Consider the following 16,663-nt stretch of genomic DNA (forward strand, 5'->3'; position numbering starts at 1 on the left):
TAAACAAATTGCATTAATTAATAATGCAATATTTTGTCTGAAAGTAGTAGGCCTTACAAGGAATGTTCCCATGAAAAAAAAGGACAACAGCAAGTGTTTCTTCTTCTATCTAAATTCCTGTTGTTGACTAGCATCCCTTGCTGTACTGCAATGCCCTTAGCGGCCCAATCGAACTGGCATTAGCTGCTGTTGCACGTCATCTCCTAACCTCCCTTAGAAATTGCGTTAGGCATTTGCAAACTGAATTACAGCCTGATGGAAACCGTCAAATGTGTCACTGTGGGTGTAAAAGGTTGTGCCGGAGACATTGATTCAGACTAACTTTGATTAGATGGTGAAGATGATTTCATTTTTTTCTGCTGTCAACTAACGTGGATGGGAGTGGCACACACCCTTTTATGAACGAGGAGTGTTTATCAAATCCTGCAGATCTGGGAGAAATACACTGGTGTCAGAAAGAGATCAGCATACTGTTTGGGGAGAGAGAAATGCTGTCAAACCAGTTATCTTCTCAGGGAGACGGTGGTAGGGAAAGTGATTAGAATGCTTCACATTGATATCATTCCTCTCTGGTGAGACAAACATTCTGGGAAGGTTTACATAATATTGCACACAGGTTTCGGTTCACTTCCAGCTGTCAGTGAAGCATTAAGTAGGTCAAACAGAACTGATACGGTATGAGTACTAGCTGCCTACATGTGTTTTTCTATGGTAACAACTCATGGGATATGTTACAGTACGGTCATGGCTACTATGCTATAGTATTTCACTTGTGCCATGGCCATGAAAACATACAGTGCCTTCGGGAAGTATTCAGACCACTTGACTTTTTCCATATTTTATTAGGTTACAGCCTTATTGTAAAATGTATACAAATCTTTTTTTACACACAGTACCCCATAATGACAAAGCAAAAACAGGTTTGTAGAAATTGTTGCTAATTTATTCAAAATAAAAATACTGAAATATCACATTTACATAAGTATTCAGACCCTTTACTCAGTACTTTGTTGAAACACCATTGGCAGCGATTACAGTCTCGAGTCTTCTTGGGTATGACGCTACAAGCTTGGCACACCTGCACTGCATTTGGGGAATTTCTCTCATTCTTCTCTGCAAATCCTCTCAAGCTTGTAGGTGAACCTTCACACCAGTTTGAGGTCCTGAGCATTCTGGAGCAGGTTTTCATCAAGGATATTTCTGTACTTTGCTCCGTTCCTATTTGCCTTGATCCTGACTAGTCTCCCAGTCCATGCCGCTGAAAAACATCCCCACCCACAGTAACCATTGGGTTCTTGGTCATCTCGTTGCTCATCTCATTGCTCCCCCGATTGCTCAGTTTGGCTGTTGGAAGAGTCTTGGTGGTTCCAAACTTCTTCCAATTCTGCCCCTGAACAGGCAGTTAACCCACTGTTCCTAGGCCGTCATTGAAAATAAGAATTTGTTCTTGCCTAGTTAAATAAAGGTAAAAAAAAAAGAATGATGGAGGCCACTGTGTTCTTGGGGACCTTCAAAGCACAGGATGCACCAAAGCTCAGTTTTGAGTCTTATGTAAATAAGGTATTTCTGTTTTTGTTTTTCAAATACATTTGCTAAAATTTCGAAAAACCCGGCCCCCTGGCAAATGTAGTCTCTTATGGCCAATCTTCCAATGATATGCCTACAAATACGCCACAATGCTGCAGACATCTTGGATGAACGGCAGAGCGCATAAGCTCGTTCACAGCATATTCACAGCCATTTAAGGAGACGTTAGTAAACACAGCGTCAAAAATCCTGTTCATTTCCTGTTTGAAGTTTCATCTTGGTTTCGCCTGTAGCATTAGTTCTGGGGCACTCACAGATAATATCTTTGCAGTTTTGGAAACGTCAAGGTTGTCAATTCCGTGCATAGTCGAGCATCTTTTCGTGACAAAATGTTGCGCTTAAAACGGGCACGTGTTTTTATCCAATAATGACATAGCGCCCCCATAGGTTGAAGAGGTTAAAATAATGTCTGTGATTATAACAGAACTAATTTGGCAGGCGAAAACCTGAGGAAAATCCATCCAGGAAGTGGGATCTTTTTGATGTGATTTGTTTTCCATTGAACTCCTATTGACTATGTTATGGGTTAGGGCCCAGATTGCAGTTCCTATGGCTTCCACTAGATGTCAACAGCCTTTAGACAAGCTTACAGTCTTGTATTTTGTAAAACAACGAATTAAAATACATTTTGGTCAAAGGACAGGGGAAGAATGCAGAGCTGCTTTGCGCGCGTGACCGATAGAGAGCGGTTCGTTGTTTTTCCTTTCTATTGAAAACGCTATTGTCCGGTTGAAATACTATTGATTATTTAGACAATAGACAACCTGAGGTTTAATTATAAACATTGTTTGACATGTTTCGATGAACTTTACCGGTACTATTAGGATCTATTTGTCTGCCTCTTTTGACCGCCCTGGAGCCAGTAGATTACTGAACAAAACTGGCCAACAAAAGTTTTTGGGAAATAAAGAGGGACTTTATCGAACAAAACAAACATTTATTGTATAACTGGGAGTCTTGTTAGTACAACCGTATGAAGATCATCAAAGGTAAGGGATTAATTTTATCGCTATTTCTGACTTTTGTGACTTCTCTACTTGGCTGGAAAATGTTTGTATGTTTGTAAGTGGGGCGTTGTCCTCAGATATTCGCATGGTATGCTTTCGCCGTAAAGCCTTTTTGAAATCTGACACAGCGGCTGGATTAACAAGAAGTGAATCTTTAAACCGATGTATAACGCTTGTATATTTTATGAATGATTATTATGAGTATTTCTGTATTTTGAATTAGGCGCTCTGCAATTTCACCGGATGTTGGCCAGGTGGGACGTCACCGTCCAGCAGCTTAGACACCGTAGGGACATAAATCAGTAGAGAGAATCAATACACTCTTCCCAACAGTGATGTACTCTACTGGCACTACGCCTGACATCAGTGTTACCCTGTCCAGAGTTATATTTCAACATGCCGTTGTTCTCTTTCTATTACCCTTTCTAGTACACTATCTTGCCAACCCAAACCAAATTGTACTGACTCGGATAGCTTCTTCTCACATTATTATTTTTAGAACAGTTCCAGCAACAATAGTGGATATGTAACCAGGCCAGCTAAGTTATGTTTGGCTCGCTTCAGCTCAGTACAGCTTGGCATTGCTCAGCTCGGTTCGGCTCAGTAGTGTGAAAGGCTCACTAACTGTCCTCCAGTAGTTGCACTACCTCCTCTTTCTGACACTTCCTTTGCCAGGTATAGGGCTGTGCAGCCTGTCGAATCCTTACTAATCCTCTCTGCCCCGTTCAATAGCAGGGCTTTGGTAGTGAGTACGCTGCCATTCTGGGCAGCCAGGTGTAATGAGGTGGCCTGGCTGTTGTTCTGAGCGTTGACGTTGGCCCGATGCGTGATAAACTGGAGCACACTGGGGAAAAGCCCACCATTACACTCTAAGTGGAGTGCCGTCCAGCCGCTATCCTCTGCCACGTTGGGATTGGCCTTAGCCGCCAGCAGCTTGGACACCACATTTTCCTGCCCGTGGTGGCAGGTCAAGTGGAGGGGCGTCCAGCCGCCCTTCCCTGGCAGGTCCACAGAGCCCTGGTGAGCTTCCCCTTCAGCGCAGCCAAGTGCATTGGCGTCCAACTGTGGGGTCAGGGATTGCCCCGTTGCCCAACAGCAACCTGCAGATGCCCGTGTGTCCATTGAGGGTAGCGAAGTGTAAAGGGGTGTAATGCCAGCTGGCCAGGGAGTTGACCGGCACCAGCTTTCACCATCCAACTGGCCACCCTGTTGTGGCCCTCCTCGGCAGCCAGGTGTAGAGCGGTGGTCAGGGAGTCCCGTTGTGGTCAACTCCCTTACTGAGCAGGAGCTTGGTGATGGTGAGGTGGCCGTACACACTTGCCACGTGAAACACCATCCTCCCACGGAGCTCCTTGCACTCGTCGGTGCTCCCCAGCCATGTAAGGAGGAGACACACAACGTTCTCAAGGCCGTTAGCCATGGTTTATTAAAATGTGCATGAATTTGCATACAAGTTGGCTTTATCTAAAGAGAGACAAGGCTTTCCTCCTATGCATTATTGATTTTGCACAGTTGTTGTTTTGTCCCAGGTCTAAGAGTCAGAGCAAGATAGACATTTTGTCACATGATCCAAAGGGACAGCTTTTGTCAATTTCTCTAACTAGCAAAGCATTTCCTTCTTCAGTTCCCACCTGAAGGTTTGGCGAGTGAGCACGTGGATTTCTTAATGGAGATATAATGAAAATGAAGTGTTAATAGCAGCACATCAACAAGTTAATTTTATTAATGGAGTAGTTATGTATCACCTTGACATGTAACAGTTAGCTATTGATATTCTGCAGAACATTTTCTGTCCCATATATTGAGAGAGAGAGAGAGAGAGAGAGAGAGAGAGAGAGAGAGAGAGAGTGAGATTACTATCTGTTATCCCAACATTGATGGAGGATTCTGTATTTGTTATCTCAACATTGATGGTGGATTCTGTATTTGTTATCCCAACATTGATGGAGGATTCTGTATTTGTTATCCCAACATTGATGGAGAGTTCTGTATTTGTTATCTCAACATTGATGGAGGATTCTGTATTTGTTATCCCAACATTGATGGAGGATTCTGTATTTGTTATCCCAACATTGATGGAGGATTCTGTATTTGTTATCCCAACATTGATGGAGGATTCTGTATTTGTTATCCCAACATTGATGGAGGATTCTGTATTTGTTATCCCAACATTGATGGAGAGTTCTGTATTTGTTATCCCAACATTGATGGTGGATTCTGTATTTGTTATCTCAACATTGATGGAGGATGCAGCACTGAGCACTCACTCTCCTGCAGCTGGACGACAGCATGGTATAATCAGGTGAGTGTATCTTTTCCCCGTTGCTACATCCACCTATTCCCAGGACATCACTCAGAGCTTCTGTCTTTCGAACAGTATCTGGAAATAAAGAAACAGACAAAGAGGTTTGCATGTTGATAACAGAATCTCAAATTGCTGCATGCATCTGTCATACTCAAAATGGTTAACAAGATGTGTACAAGTGTGAATATAGTCATTTATTAATTTGGAATTCTGTTGGGAAAGAGATTATAAAATCCATGAGGCACTATAGTTTTATGAAAACGTTTCATAATGTACAACAACTGCTGTAGCCAAGAAAAATCACACGGAAACAAACATACACTGTTGTTCATACAGAATTAAGGTGTCCGTTTTATGATAGTAGAATGCAAATAACCTATTCTTATGCATAATAATGCTGTAATATGGAAAATATGGGCCTACTGGCTCAATAGAGGAGGGCATGATAATGCAGCTAATCAAATTGTGGTTGTAACAAAGTTTGATGCATAAATCAAATCCCACCGATATGCTTACAGGACCGGAAAATTGTTGCTAATTTCGATGCGGCAGTGTTTGCATACATATGGTGTTCGTTAGTATTCATTAACATGGCACTTTAATCCTCTGCCTTTAATTGCTTCCTAACTAGGTGACCTGCAGCTCCTGTAAATGATCAAATCTTATCCGAGTTCATTTTAGAATATTACAACAAGGCATCTCACATCAATAAGCATTACAGTGAGCAGAGCATGTGCTCTCCGAGTCTCTCCGAGTCTCCTCAAAGTCTAAGATCAGAAAGCTTACAGTCTTACAAGCCCCGGACAGGATAATTATGATCTTTAACGGAAACAGATGCAGAGTTACTGAGTGCTGTGCAATTCAGTTCGGAGTGATGGTAAAAAAAAACATTTTTAAAAGCACTTGGTAAATAAACTACCGGTAATTTACCAAATGTACCATCATTTTCTGTAATTAACAGGTAATCTATGGCAATATATGGTAACTTTAGTCATTTTTACTTTAATAATAAAATGTATTCATTTACACTACCGGTCAAAAGTTTTCGAACACATACTCATTCAAGGCTTTTTCTATATTTTTACTATTTTCTAAATTGTAGAATAATAGTGAAGACATCAAAATTATGAAATAACACATATGGAATCATGTAGTAACCAAAAAAGGGTTAAACAAATCAAAATATATTTTATATGTGAGATTCCTTAAATGGCCACTCTTTGCCTTGATGACAGCTTTGCACACTCTTGGCATTCTCTTACATGATTCCATATGTGTTATTTCATCGTTTTGATGTCTTCACTATTATTCTACAATGTAGAAAATTGTTTAAAAAACCACACAAAAAACCTTTGAATGAATATGTGTTCTAAAACCTTTGACCGTTAGTGTAAAAAAAAAATATATATATTTTTTATCTGTGTCTGTATTGTCCATGAGTTTTTAGTAAATAGACCATATGGTTCAAGAGAAAATTGCCTAATTAATGAAAAAAGCATCTAATCAACAATGTCATTATTTTCAAATATCTCTGTCTCTATTTTGGTTTGGTCAGGGTGTAATTTGGCATTCTATGTTCTTTTTTCTGTTTTTGTATTTCTTTGTTTTTGGTTCTCAATCAGGGACAGCTGTCTATCGTTGTCTCTGATTGGGAACCATACTTCGGTAGCTTTTTCCCACATTATTTTTGTGGGTAGTTAATTTCTGTTTAGTGTTTGCACCTTACAGGACTGTTTCGGTTATTCTCTTTGTTATTTTTGTTATAGTGTTCAGTTTAAATAAAGAAAGCATGAACACTTACCACGCTGCGCTTTGTTCCGATGATTCCTCATCTTCCGACGATGAATACCCTTACAATCTCTGCAACTCTTCCAATATTTACTTTTTTTCACAACAAACAGTTCAGCCCCTAAACATTTACAACAAACATATGTGGACATAGTAAAATAAATAAAAGGATTTTTAATACTGAAACTCACAAATGGTTTTCACTATGTTGATGGGTTATATTTAGGATAATGTTTTACAGCTTTAAAATTCAATTTCTTTATCTTAAAATCATCTTATTTTACTATGTTGTATTTTTTACATGTGATGAAAATCCGTGTAGATAAAAAGGCAGAATCTACCGCACACCCAAAACTGAATAGTGAAGGTGCTGGAAGCAAAATGCATAACTTGAGAAACAGGAAAAAGTATCAAACTTCTAGTCAGATACAAATACATTTTAATAGAGACTAAGCTTTCAGTCAGTTGACCTTCATCAGAGCATTTCTCCACAAACAATAGTGGGACAGGTTAATGCCACGCAGTGGGCCAGAGATAATTACAGACACCAGTGATAATCTGATGTACTTAAAAAGGCCACGAGATGTCTTGTGATGAAAATTCCATAAAATCTTTGAAATTTGCCAAAATTCTGGTAGTTTACTGTTAAATTTCTAAAGTTACCAGTAATAGACCCTCCCTTTGCAACCCGTCTGAGGATCTGGCCTCAGCCAGTGTAAGATCAGCCAATCGTTTACTGAACAAAGACCACACAACATGTTCAACCATATTGTGTCATTCTCCAACAGATGGGCTTGCCTTGTTTTCAAGAAACAATGCGCTGGAGCACTCACATGGGTATTGTGTGGGCTTAAAATGTTTATTTTTCTTTGAAATGTTAAGCCTATGGCACTTGGAGACAACAAAGGCTGTTCATAATTTCCTTCTTGACTTTTAGTGATTACAAAGTGGTGGCCATTCTGTTTCTATACTGTTTCTGATAATAACACAGTGTGGCTATTCTCCCCCTTTTGCTGTCTCCAATATAGGATTGTTTTGTTGTTGTTTGCTGTTTGGTATGGCGAGGGACACACAATGTTATCTAGACCGACCCCAGATCGTTTTGTATGCCTGGCATTGATGACAATGACCATAGGAGTTGGTTGGCCGTAGGTAGCCCAGAAGCCTGGCAATGGAAAAATGTGGACTGAATTGGCTACTGGAGGGCTGCTGGTTTCAGATCATTACTATTGTGCTATTGAGTAAAACCCCCAAATATCTGTTCATCTTGCACTGCACCGTGGCTCAAACTGTGCCTCTCAACATGTGGGTGTGTCTGGGGTTGGAAAAAAAGGAAGAAAACTCATTTTATTTTTAACCAAATTAACAATAATGTTTCCATTCTATTCTCCAGTAATTTACAGCACAAACAGATCTGCAATCAGGTGAAGGGTTACCTGAGAAGTCGGCCTCTCTCTGGGATCCTGATCCCAGCACCGTTGCATTATTGTGATCATCTGCTCACTTTTGTGTGGCTTGTCATAAGGGATCTTTTCCACACCTGACCTTTTACCTGTATCATTTGAAAAACATGACCTCTCAAAGTAAAATGTGATTATTAGCTCGTATAGTTTAACAACCTGAACTTTGTCAAACACTACCGTGTCTGTGATTCAATAAAAAGAAAGAATTGATACATGAATCAGAATGCATTACCACTACTCACATTTCCCACCTTGATAAGGTTCTTCTGGGTCAGGATTTACCACATAACAACAGAGAAGCTAAATTAAAACAAGGAACACGTAATACCAGATAATGTGTATGTGGTTCTTTCCCCATGTGTCTAATTACACTGAAAAATATGAATGCAACATGCAACAATTTCAAAGATTTTACTCAGTTATGGTAAATTTAAGGAAATGCAGTAATTGAAATACATCCATTATGCCCTAATCTATTGATTTCACATGACTGGGAATACAGATATGCATCTGTTGGTCACAGATACGTTTTTTTTTTTAAAGATAATTGCGTGGATCTGAAAACCAGTCAGTATCTGGTGTAACCACCATTTGCCTCAAGCAGCATAACACATCTCCTTTGCATATAGTTGATCGGGATGTTGATTGTAGCCTGTGGAATGTTGTCCCTCTCCTCTTTGATGGCTGTGCGAAGTTGCTGGAAATTCGTGGGAACTGGAACACGCTGACGTACACGTCAATCCAGAGCATCCCAAACATGGTCAATGGGTGACATGTCTGGTGAGTATGCAGGCCATGGAAAAACTGGGACATTTTCAGCTTCCAGGAATTGTATACAGGTCTTTGCGACATGGGTGATGGCGGCAGATGAATGGCATGACAATGGGCATCAGGACTAGTCACGGTATCTCTGTGCATTCAAATTGCCATCGATAAAATACAATTGTGTTTGTTGTCTGTAGCTTATGCCTGCCCATGCAATAACCTCACCACCACCATGGGGCACTCTCTTCACAACGTTGACATCAGCAAACCACCCGCCCATACAACTCTATACATGCTGTCTGCCATCTGCCTGGTACAGTTGAAACCGGGATACATCCATGAAGAGCCCACTTCTCCAGCGCACCAGTGGCCATCAAAGATGAGCATTTACCCACAGTTTCATCAGCTGTCCAGGTGGCTGGTCTCAGACGATCCTGCAGGTGAAGAAGCACGATGTGGAAGTCCTGGGCTGGCGTGGTTACACATGGTTCTGTGGTTTCCGAGGCTGGTTGGACATAGTGCCAATTTCTCTAAAATGATGTTGGAGGTGACATATGGTAGAGAAATTAACATTAAATTATCCGGCAACAGCTCTGGTGGACATTTCTGCAGTCAGTATGCCAATTGCACGCTCCCTCACAACTTGAAACATCGGTGGCATTGTGTTGTTGACAAAACTGCACATTTTAGAGTGGCCTCTTATTGTCCCCAGCACAAGGTGCACCTGTGTAATAATCATGCTGTTTAATCAGCTTCTTGATATGCCATAGCTGTAGGTGGATGGATTATCTTGGCAAATGAGAAATGCTCAGTAACAGGGATGTAAGCAAATTTGTGTAGACATTTTGAGAGAAATACGATTTTTGTGCATATGGACATTTTCTGGGATCTTTTATTTCAGCTCATGAAACATGGGACCAACACTTTATATGCTGCGTTTATATTTTTGTTAAGTGTATATCGAATCTAAATTACATGATCAAAGATAATACCTTATTATAAATTAATATTGAAAAAAATCTATGACTTATAGTCAGTGTTAATTATAGTTATAGTTTGTATGTCTTACTTCATACACTAGGGAATTTGTCTGCAGAGAGAGAGAGAATACTCGCCTATTGACACAGTTCTATAGTGGGCCTATGTGTGAGTTTGTAGGAATTCACCCATGGCAACTACCTTACCTGTAAACATCGCACTTGGTTCCCGATGCTCAGGGCACAGGGTAAAAGTCTCTGGAGGTATGTAGCAAATGTTTCCTCTTTCCATCAAATTCTCAATCAACTCCTTCTTGCTCCCAAACTCCCACTTAATTAAGTCAAAAACTGAAATCTTTGGAGGGTAATTTTCTTCATACAGATAATCATTAGCATGTACCACTTGAACTCTTATTGAAATATAACCCTACACGTTTTAATGTTTGCATGCCTAATTAAAAAAGAGTCAAGAGATCATTAATGACTCTCGTCTCGCTCATTACACTTTCAAAAAAAGTGATAGCTGCTTTAACGGCATATTGGCGTCTCTAAAGAGCTATCCTCACCTTGATGTGGAGGTGATCGTCTCGGCGGATGCTTGAAGGCTTGAGGTCCAGGTGGAGAAGTGGATGGTTCATGCTGTGAAGGAAGTTCATCCCCTTGGTGGCCTCGTGAATCGTCTGGAACTTCTTGGGCCACTCCAACGCGTGGCTGGTGAGGAGACGATCCAGGGAGCCATTACTCATGTACTCCATCACCACGGCGGGAGGGTCATTACACACCCCGTAGATGTACTTGAATGTTACTTTCTCCATCTTGGATGCCTCCTCTATCATTCTCCTACAAACAAAGAAAAGACAAGTGTAAGGGGGAGTTGACAGGTTTTTTTCACACCTGAGCAGCCTCAGCAAAAATGTTACAATCTTTCAAATCGAACACATTTATTTTCCCGATATTTAGACCAACACTGCAAACTGCTACTTATCCAAACACCCAAATGAGCTCTCTTTTAGTGATTGTTATTCTATTCAAAACTGGCAATTCAATTATGTGATTTATTGGTTAGTCTGCTCTAGAGTATATCCTGCCATAAAGCCACATTAACAATACATGTAGAAACTGATACCAGTGAGGATGGTTTCAAAGCTTTTCAGGGCACAATTTTCCCTCCAAAGCTTGAGTTTCACTCTGTAAACCTGGCCAAAGCTGCGTTCCGTCACCTTAATCCAGTCAGCCTCACAGTCATCCTTCTTGAAGATCCTGAACTTCTCGATGCCCCCGCCAACACGATCCATCGGGGCAGAGCTCCTCCTGTGTGTCACAACACCGTCTCTAATCTCACATAAACCCAGATATATTTCTCCGTGGGGTCTCCTTTGTCCATGAAATGTGTAGACAAGTACCGAGGAGGCGATGCAGCGAACAAGTGTATCTAAGACTCAAATGTGGTGAAATGTGGGAGGAGCCATGTCACTGCTTGTTTGCATAGCAATGTAAGAACCGGTTTCCACTGCCTGACAAGAAAATTGCTTAGGTTCCCATCAGACAGCAGGAAGGAAACCTGAACCTGTATGCTGTAGTGTATATACTCACTCAAGTGCTATGATAAGCTTTAATGCATGATGTGTTTAACAGTATTTGACATCAGAGTATCAATCAATCACAATAGAGACATCCATAATGATATGTGTCCATATATGGATAATCATAGCCATTTTCTTCTCAGTTCTTGGAGGGTATCCAAAGCAATCCATCCAAACAGATATTACAGTGTGATACATCTATTGTACAGTACCATAGGTGTGGGGTCTACAATCAGGCCAGATGAATAAAAAAGACCGTCTGAAGCTCTGTCTAAGCCGGGGAGGTGGGGAATACTGCTGAGCTACAGTGCATTTGGAGAGTATTGAAACCCCATTCCTTTTTCTACATTTTGTTACGTTACTGTCTTATTCTAAAATGTATTAAATCATTTTTTCCCTCATTAATGTACACACAAAACCCCATAATGACAAAGCAAAAACTGTTTTTTAGAATTGTTTGCAAAGGTATAGAAAATATATTTATATATATTTCATTTACATAAGTATTCAGACCCTTTACTGAGTACTTTGTTGAAGCACCTTTGGCAGTGATTACAGCCTCTAGTCTTCTTTCTTTGGCATTACAAGCTTGGAACACTTGTATTTGGGGAGTTTCTCCCATTATTTTCTACAGATCCTCTCAAGCTCTGTCAGGTTGGATGAGTAGCTTTGCTACACAGCTATTTTCAAGACTCTCCAGAGATGTTCAATGGGGTTCAAGTCCAGACTCTGGCTGGGCCACTCAAAGACTTTCAGAAACTTGTCCCGAAGCCACTCCCGTGTTGTCTTGGATATGTGCTTAAGGTTGTTGTCCTGTTGAAAGGTGAACCTTTGCCCCAGTCTGAGGTCCTGAGCGTTCTGGAGCAAGTTTTCATCAAGGATCTTTCTGTACTTTGCTCCGTTCATTTTTCCCTCGGTCCTGACTAGTCTCCCAGTCCCTGCCGCTGGAAAACATCCCAACAGCATGATGCTGTCACCACCATGCTTCACCGTAGGGATGGTGCCAGGTTTCCTCCAGACGTGACGCTTGGCATTCAGGCCAAAGAGTTCAATCTTGGTTTCATCAGACCAGAGAATCTTGTTTCTCATGGTCTGAGAGGAATTTTGGCAAACTCGAAGCGGGCTGTCATGTGCCTTTTACTGAGGACTGGCTTCCTTCTGACCACTCTACCATAAAGGCCTGATTGGTGGAGTGCTGCAGAGATGGTTGTCCTTCTGGAAGGCTCTCCCACCTCCACAGAGGAACTCTGGAGCTCTGTCAGAGTGATCATTGGGTTCTTGGACACCTCCCAGACCAAGGCCCGTATCCCCTGATTAGTTTGGCTGGGCTGCCAGCTCTAGGTAGCTCCTAACTTTTTCCATTTAAGAATGATGGAGACCACTGTGTTCTTGGGGACCTTCAATGCTGCAGAAATGTGTTGGTACCCTTTCCCAGATCTGTGCCTCGACACAATCCTGTCTCGGAGCTCTACGGACCATTCCTTCAAACTCATGGCTTGGTTTTTGCTCTGACATGCACTGTCAACTGTATGACCTTATATAGACAGGTGTGTTTCTAAAAAAAATCTAAAAACCTGTTTTGCTTTGTCATTATGGGATATTGTGTGTAGATTGATGAGGGAATAACATGAGAATAAGACTGTAACGTAACAGAATGTGGAACAAGAGAAGGGGTCTGAATACTTTCCGTAAGCACTGTATTTAACCCCTTATTTTTGTCACTAAGCAGTCTCCGTATAGACTTCCAATTTTTTGGGACTGGTACCGGGGACCTACAGACGAGTCTTGTGAGGCCTGTGGGCGTCCTAGAGCAAAACCGACATGTACGGGTCTCACCTTTCCATAGATGTGTCATAATAGTTTGTAGGCCAAACCATTCTGAGTGTTCCTACATAGCCGGATGTGGTGAATTGAGACCCATCCAATGCAAAAAAAGGATACAGTATCTCTATCTTAAATTGACAGATTTTTATGGGGATTTTTTTATTATGGTAATTTGATTTTGCGGGGGCGCTGACATTGACCTTAGGGAGATCATTATGGGAAATTGTGTACGCAGATTAAAAAATGTACCTCACTTGACACTTGATTGCCAGCAGTCCTCTACTTTATGATTATGGAAATGGATTCATCTTTAATTTCTTATGGCTGCAATCCCGTTAACGGGAGCGATTAGACAACAGCCAGTCAAAGTGTAGGGCGCCATTTTCAAAACATCAAAAATCTCATAATTAACATTCCTCAAACATACATGCGTCTCATAACATTTTAAGGCTATTCTCGTTGTTAATCCCACCAAAGTGTCCGATTTCAAATATGCTTTTCAGCAAAAGCACTACAAACGATTATGTTCGGTCTCCACCAAACCACAATAAGCACAGCCATTTTCCAGCGAAATATAGCATTCACAAAAAGCAGAAATAGAGATAAAATGAATCACTAACCTTGAATTATCTTTATCAGATGACACTCATAGGACTTCATGTTACACAATACATGCATGTTTTGTTTGTTAAAGTTTATATTTATATCAAAAAATCTGAGTTTACATTAGCTTATTAGATTCACTTGTTCCAAGAACATCAAGTGATTTTGCATGGCCACATCGTTTCAACAGAAATACTCATCATAAATGTAGATGATAATACAAGTTATACATATGGAATTATAGATACTGTATCTGGAATCAGGGCAATGGCTCTTTTGAAAAAAGAGGGGTTATCAATGTTGGGCTCATAGATATTTAGATATTTAGTAGAGTTACAGAAGTAGAGTGGATCTCTCCTATTACGGTCACATAATGACCCTCTTTATCAGCAATAGTAGTTTTATGTAGAAAGGGAATTCCTTTCCGTACCAGAATCGCTGTGCCTCTCGTTTTGGCCGAGAAGTTAGTGATACAGTTGCCCCACCCACCTACATTTAAGTCTGCTATGAGAATAGTTTTTCAGATGGGGTTCTTGCAAAAAATAAAATATCAGACGAGAGTGCTTTCAAGTGGGCTAGGACCTTGTCTCTCTTAATTGGTTCGTTTAAATCCTTAACATTCCAGGAAGTGAATGTAAGCCCCTCTCTCCTTTCGTTTGTTGTTCATATGGTGGCCTACATAAAATGTAACTCAATAAAAAGGTTAGAAAGGGCACCAAACCATCACGATCAGCATATGTAGCACCTACACCCGAGCAGTATCCAACAAACCCCTCCCCCCCCCGCCAAGCACCTTCACTCTCCACCCTGTCCCCTTACTTTGCCCAACATTTACCCCCCCATCAAACCACATTTAACAGGGATACACAAATAGGAGAGAAAAATATATACAAATAAAAATAATAAACACATTGTTTGGCCGATGCCAAAAAAGCACGGCGCGACCTCGAACAAGAGATAAAACAAAAATAAAATCCCAACTATACGTTCACCTCTCACTATCCCATAACTTCTACTAACATATGAACTGAGGAGGCTCCCGCAAATAAAGTGTTCAGTTCGCATCTAATAAACCTAAACAGAATAAGTTGCAACTTAAACATATTGTGCACTTAAGCGTCATCTTGGGTCAATCCCTGAGATAAGCAAGATATAGCCTCACAAGATTATATTGCTAAGCAATGCCATTCTAAACATAAACCATCAGCAACCGGCATAGACAGCAGTACATTTACATATTGTGGGTTAGGAGATCGGAACAAGGATTTTGCTAAATTAAACGTACCCCAATCAAAAAAATCTAAAAAATGTAATTACATTTTTAAAATGATATATATACATATTATTACAGTATATCACAAAAGTGAGTACACGCCTCACACTTTTCATGTGACAACACTGAAGAAATTACACTTTGCTACAATGTAAAGTAGTGAGTGTTCAGCTTGTATAACAGTGTAAATTTGCTGTCCCCTCAAAATAACTCAACACACAGCCCTTAATGTCTAAACCGCTGGCAACAAAAGTGAGTACACTCCTAGGTGAAAATGTCCAAATTGGGCCCAAAGTGTCAATATTTTGTGTGGCCACCATCATTTTCCAGCACTGCCTTAACCCTCTTGGGCATGGAGTTCACCAGAGCTTCACAGGTTGCCACTGGAGTCCTCTTCCACTCCTACATGACGACATCACAGAGTCCATCACCTTCACCTTTACCTTTACCCCCTTCTTTAGCAAGGCAGTGGTCGTCTTGGAGGTGTGTTTGAGGTCGTTATCATGTTGGAATACTGCCCTACGGACCAGTCTCCGAAGGGAGGGGGATCATGCTCTGCTTCAGTATGTCACAGTATATGTTGGCATTCATGGTTCCCTCAATGAACTGTAGCTCCAGACCATGACACTCCCACCACCATGCTTGACTGTAGGCAAGACACACTCGTTACCTGGTTGCCGCCACACACGCTTGACACCATCTGAACCAAATAAGTTTATCTTGGTCTCATCAGACCACAGGACGTGTTTCCAGTAATCCATGTCCTTAGTCTGCTTGTCTTCAGCAAATTGTTAGCAGGCTTTCTTGTGCATCATCTTTAGAAGAGGCTTCCTTCTGGGACGACAGCCATGCAGACCAATTTGATGTAGTGTACGGCGTATGGTCTGAGCACTGACAGGCTGACCCCCCACCCCTTCAACCTCTGCAGCAATGCTGGCAGCACTCATACGTCTATTTCCCAAAGACAACCTCTGGATATGATGCTGAGCACGTGCACTCAACTTCATTGGTCGACCATGAAGAGGCCTGTTCTGAGTGGAACCTGTCCAGTTAAACCACTGTATGGTCTTGGCCACCGTGCTGCAGCTCAGTTTCAGGGTCTTGGCAATCTTCTTATAGCCCAGGCCATCTTTATGTAGAGCAACAATAATTTTTTTCAGATCCTCAGAGAGTTCTTTGCCATGAGGTGCCATGTTGAACTTCCAGTGACCAGTCAGTATGAGGGAGTGTGAGAGCGATGACACCAAATTTAACACACCTGCTCCCCATTCACACCTGAGACCTTGTAACACTAACGAGTCACATGACACCGGGGAGGGAAAATGGCTAATTGAGCAAGATTTGGATATTTTCACTAAGGGGTGTACTCACTATTGTTGCCAGCGGTTTAGACATTAATGGCTGTGTGTTGAGTTATTTTGAGGGGACAGCAAACTTACACTGTTAAACAAGCTGTACACTCACTACTTTACAGGGTAGCAAAGTGTC

The 16,663-nt window shown here is 41.2% G+C and overlaps 1 protein-coding gene and 1 pseudogene across 1 annotated transcript in view; one reads left to right on the forward strand and one right to left on the reverse strand.

Moving 5' to 3' along the window:
• The window catches only part of LOC127932035 (uncharacterized), a 105,024-nt gene extending 89,863 nt beyond the window's left edge, over positions 1-15,161 (forward strand). The window contains exon 2 of the mRNA XM_052526205.1: positions 15,152-15,161. The gene's annotated coding sequence lies outside the window, so the exon portion shown is untranslated. The remainder of the gene's footprint in view (positions 1-15,151) is intronic.
• LOC118357377 (ankyrin repeat and protein kinase domain-containing protein 1-like) lies at positions 834-11,323 on the reverse strand (annotated as a pseudogene).
• Positions 15,162-16,663: the final 1,502 nt, after the last annotated feature.

This window comes from Oncorhynchus keta, chromosome 1, assembly GCF_023373465.1.
Source record: "Oncorhynchus keta strain PuntledgeMale-10-30-2019 chromosome 1, Oket_V2, whole genome shotgun sequence".
Lineage (NCBI taxonomy): Eukaryota > Metazoa > Chordata > Actinopteri > Salmoniformes > Salmonidae > Oncorhynchus > Oncorhynchus keta.